This window comes from Poecilia formosa, unplaced genomic scaffold (genome assembly GCF_000485575.1).
Source record: "Poecilia formosa unplaced genomic scaffold, Poecilia_formosa-5.1.2 Scaffold200, whole genome shotgun sequence".
NCBI classification, from domain to species: Eukaryota; Metazoa; Chordata; class Actinopteri; order Cyprinodontiformes; family Poeciliidae; genus Poecilia; species Poecilia formosa.
In genome coordinates this window covers 719944-724293 of record NW_006800139.1, presented here as the reverse complement: position 1 = coordinate 724293, position 4350 = coordinate 719944, and the positions used below count along the sequence as shown (strand labels likewise).

General features: G+C 37.4%; 4 non-coding genes across 4 annotated transcripts; 3 read left to right on the top strand and 1 right to left on the bottom strand.

The window, feature by feature from the left end:
- The first annotated feature begins 2834 nt into the window (after window positions 1–2834).
- trnav-aac (transfer RNA valine (anticodon AAC)) lies at window positions 2835–2907 on the top strand. Its single transcript has one exon. It is a non-coding gene; the product is annotated as a tRNA-Val (tRNA).
- A 130-nt stretch (window positions 2908–3037) lies between these two features.
- On the top strand, window positions 3038–3109 carry trnaq-cug (transfer RNA glutamine (anticodon CUG)). The gene has a single exon. It is a non-coding gene; the product is annotated as a tRNA-Gln (tRNA).
- A 918-nt stretch (window positions 3110–4027) lies between these two features.
- On the bottom strand, window positions 4028–4101 carry trnai-aau (transfer RNA isoleucine (anticodon AAU)). Its single transcript has one exon. It is a non-coding gene; the product is annotated as a tRNA-Ile (tRNA).
- A 167-nt stretch (window positions 4102–4268) lies between these two features.
- trnav-aac (transfer RNA valine (anticodon AAC)) lies at window positions 4269–4341 on the top strand. Its single transcript has one exon. It is a non-coding gene; the product is annotated as a tRNA-Val (tRNA).
- The last annotated feature ends 9 nt before the right edge of the window (window positions 4342–4350 follow it).

Genomic DNA, 4350 nt, shown 5'->3' with positions numbered 1-4350 from the left:
CTTTCATACCATCCATCTCATGAGTTAGTTCTGATGTGCTCCTGTTCCAGACTGCTTGTGAATTGGGATCAAGGGTGTGGAGTTCACCGTGTTTTGTTGAGTCATCAGGTACGTTACTTTAGCTGTCATATCAGCATCATGTGTTATATTTATCATATATTTAAAGGTCGATTTAATATCTGAGAATTACATTTTCCAGATGTTCCATAAGTAGCCACATAAAGACTAAAAACTTTCATAATAAAACAAGCTTGCAGTCAAGTTTCACTTTTAGTTTCATGAGGTTTCATAAGGTTGGTGAAAAAAATGTAATTCATAGATTAAGTGATTAGTAAATCATATATTGCTGCAATATCAGAGTCACAGTGGCATTAAAAATGCGAAGGCAGCTCTCACACAGAAGGATTTCATTTATTAGTTAGAAAATAAATAGTTCATATTTCCAAATTCTACTAAATTTGAAACTTTGAAATCCATGTAGAATATTCGTCTTATATGAAAACTGCAGTCTGTTTGGAAGGCTGTTGACTAATGATTTACATCATCCATCGTTCAGATGCATTTTGGAAGAACCGAGAAGAGCAGAAACTACCTGATGCTCTTTTAAAAGAGAAATCTGTGGCCATTCTTGCTGAACATAAACATTATGTTGTTCTTGTCTGATCTCCCTCATCATCATCTGAAAAGCCACAGGCAGGTCATCCAAGCACACATTTTATGTCTGAAGTCATGTTGTTGTGCAGAGTCAAGTTTTGTAACGTCCGTCTCAAATAACTGCAGGCGTCCTAGAAAAGACATTGGTATGATTTCATCATCTCTCTCTTAATGCTGGTAAGTTTTTGCACAAATTGGATAGATAGCAAGATGACAGATACATTTCACATATGCACCATTGTGGGCATAAATGCCATAAAAACTGTGGTTTTCAAAGGATTTATCAAAGCTGCTGTGTTTCCAGGGTGGAATGAATACAGAATACCTCAATGGCTTTAAAAACAGGAACTGGATGCACAAGTTTGATTGTGATTGTTTTACTTTCTTCTACACAATCCACCCATTTATTGTCCTCTGTATATCCAAAATGGGGTAATGGAAATAAAGGGAATTTCAGACTTCGCTCTGTGGTGACTCTCTCCAGGTCATTCTGGGATGTGACCAGAATGACACATCGAACCTGTTATTACCAGATTAGAAGTCAGATATGTTGTTCTTCTCAGCATATTCTGGGTCTATCTCAGAGATCTCCTTGTAGAAAAGAGAGTTAACCAGACACCATTTTCTTCATCAGCTCCCAGTGTTCTGGTCAAGGCCACCTAACCCGAGACCAAAACAAGACCAAGACCAGAGTGTATCGAGACCGAGACAAGACCAAGACTTTTAGGGTCCGAGACCAAGTCAAGACCAAGACCGAGGGAAGTCGAGACCAAGACCAGCGCCAGTATGTGACAATAAAATGTGAAACATGATCAAAATCACTAAAATTGATCTAAAAGACCCACATTCACATAAAAACACCTAGATATTTAACACAGAGAACTGGAATAAACATAAACATCTTTATTTAGTACTTCTGTGTAGCAATCACAGAATTTCAAACAATTAATTAAAGTTGATCAAAATAGTATTTTCTCTGCCTTTCATGAACAGTACATACATTTATGTTGTTTTTAAAGGTGCTATTTCAAAGCAATGTGCAAATGTGTAAAACTGAAAAAATGCCAATCATTTCTCTTGTTTCTCTCTCATATACAGATTAAAGCTACATTATATAACTTTTATTAAATAAATCTATATCTGTCACCAAGTTGTGACAATATGTTATGAGACAGTTAATTTGTTGAAAAAAAAAAGATTGATCTCCTTCACTTCCTCCCTGAGCTACTACTGCCATCTGCAGAAATACAAACCCCACTGAAATACGTGCACAAAAACCTGACTGACTTTTGTCAGTTCTGTTGCTGGATCAGATGGTTTGTTTTTGACCAAGCAGTCTACTTCTCTAGTTAGCACTGGGAACATGGAGAAAAGGCATAAGAGCTCAATATTTTCACAGCTTGTCGGTCTCATAACATACTGTCACAACATAATGACTTAAATATGTAAAAATATATATATATATATATATATATATATATATAAAAATTCCCCTCTCACCCTCTGTGGGTGGTCTCTCTTTCATCCTCTGAGCTCGGGTCCTCTACCAGAGGCCTGGGAGCTTGAGGGTTCTGCGCAGCTCTGTTGCTTCAGCAAATGGAAAAAGGACTACACATAGCTCCTTTAGCTGGTTCCACTCCCACGCACTGAACACACATCATCATAGTCTTTGTTGAACATTTCACTGAGTGATTTGTGTTCTAGAGTTGTAAGGGCAGGTACTTGTTTAAATGTACTGTTCCAACGAGTTGTATTTACAGCTGGAACACTTTTATTGGTGCCAAATGCAGCCTCAAACTTATCTTTACATTGCAAGCTGCTATGTAAAAAGGTTACAAACTTCGACATTTTTGCTATGGTGCGAGAAATGATGTTCACCAGATGACCTGGTGAGTCAATATCTTCCTCTAAATTAATGTCATCCCACAAGTGCTTGTCAGAGAAAGTACGGGATTCAAACCCATGACCTTGGCGTTATTAGCACCACGCTCTGACCAGCTGAGCTAACCGGCCATACACGATACTGTCTTCTCATCGATGGGGTTAAAGGTCAGCAAGAATTCTATGGCGCAGTGGTCTGTACTCTGAATCCAGGTATCTGAGTGAAAGCCTCACGAGAATCTTGATGCATCTGACATCTTCAAATTTGGAATCTAAAACTGAAACAGAAAAAGTGTTCAGTTTCTGTAGTGTAGTGGTTATCACATTTGCTTAACACGCAAAAGGTCTCTGGTTCGAAACCAGACAGAAACAGATTTTGTACGTTATGCTTCTCACAGGGTTCAGTGAGAGAACAAGAGTTTTCGTGATGGTTCATTTGCCAACCCACTTCATTGTAGGCATCTTTGAAATCGAGGCTACTTTTCTTCAAATGCCATTTGGTGGTTCTATGGTGTAATGGTTAGCACTCTGGACTCTGAATCCAGTGATCTGAGTTCAAGTCTCAGTAGAACCATTTGTCTCTGTTCCTGACATCTTCAATACATTTCTTTTTTTCCCAGGCTTAGTTTATGGACTGTAATGTGAAATTAGGCACAAATATAAGTCTGACAGTTTGTTCACCAAGTTACTGAGTTTTCATGGATTTCAGAAAAAGTGCATGATCTTACCACAATAAACCACAATTTGAGAAAAGTGCTCATATTCTAATGTTTTTTGAATCAAAATGTAAAATGGTTTAAATTAAATCCTTTTGTTACTTTGCAGTCTTGATTGTTTCAAACACTATATTTCAACTGGCCAGTATGGGGTTTGAACCCATGATCTTGGCATTATTAGCAACACGCTCTGACCAGCTGAGCAAACCGACCTTTCAGATTGATGAGTTTTCATCGATTTGCTAAAAACGTAGATGATCTTAACAAAAGTGCTCATATTCTAATGTTTTTCAATGTCAACTTGCATAAATGTATTCTTCCTAGCACTTTTTTTATTTTAAAGTGTTGAAGAGCCATTATTTATTTCAAATTCATGAACCATTATTTATTTTGAAGTATGGATTTTAGTTTGGAACCATTTTGTAGTTTTAAGTGTTGATTGTCTTTTTATTTGGAAGTGTTGATTTTATTGCTTACCCTTTTTATATTTTGAAATATTGATTGTCTGAAAGACCTTAGATATGAATTGACCAGTACGGGGATTGAACCCATGACCTCAGTGTTACCAGCACCACGCTCCAACCTGCTGAGCTATCCTACCTTACAAACTGTTGAGTTTTCATGGATTTAAGAAGTACTTACATGATTTTACCACAATTTAGATTGGATAAAAATGCTCATATTCCTATGTTTTTCAAAATCAACATATGAAATGGTTTAACATAAATCCTCTTGCTACTTTGAAGTCAATTATCTGAAAAAATGTGTATTTAAACTGGCCAGTATGGGGTTTGAACCCATGACTTTGGCGTTATTAGCACCACGCTCTGACCAGCTGAGCTAACCGGCCATACATGATACTGTCATCTCATCGTTGGGGTTAACGGTCAGCAAGAATTCTATGGCGCAGTGGTCTGTACTCTGAATCCAGGTATCTGAGTGAAAGCCTCACTAGAATCTTGAAGCATCTGACATCTTCAAATTTGGAATCTAAAACTGAAACCGAAGAAGCGTTCAGTTTCTGTAGTGTAGTGGTTATCACGTTTGCTTAACACGCAAAAGGTCTCTGGTTCGAAACCAGACAGAAACAGATTTTGTA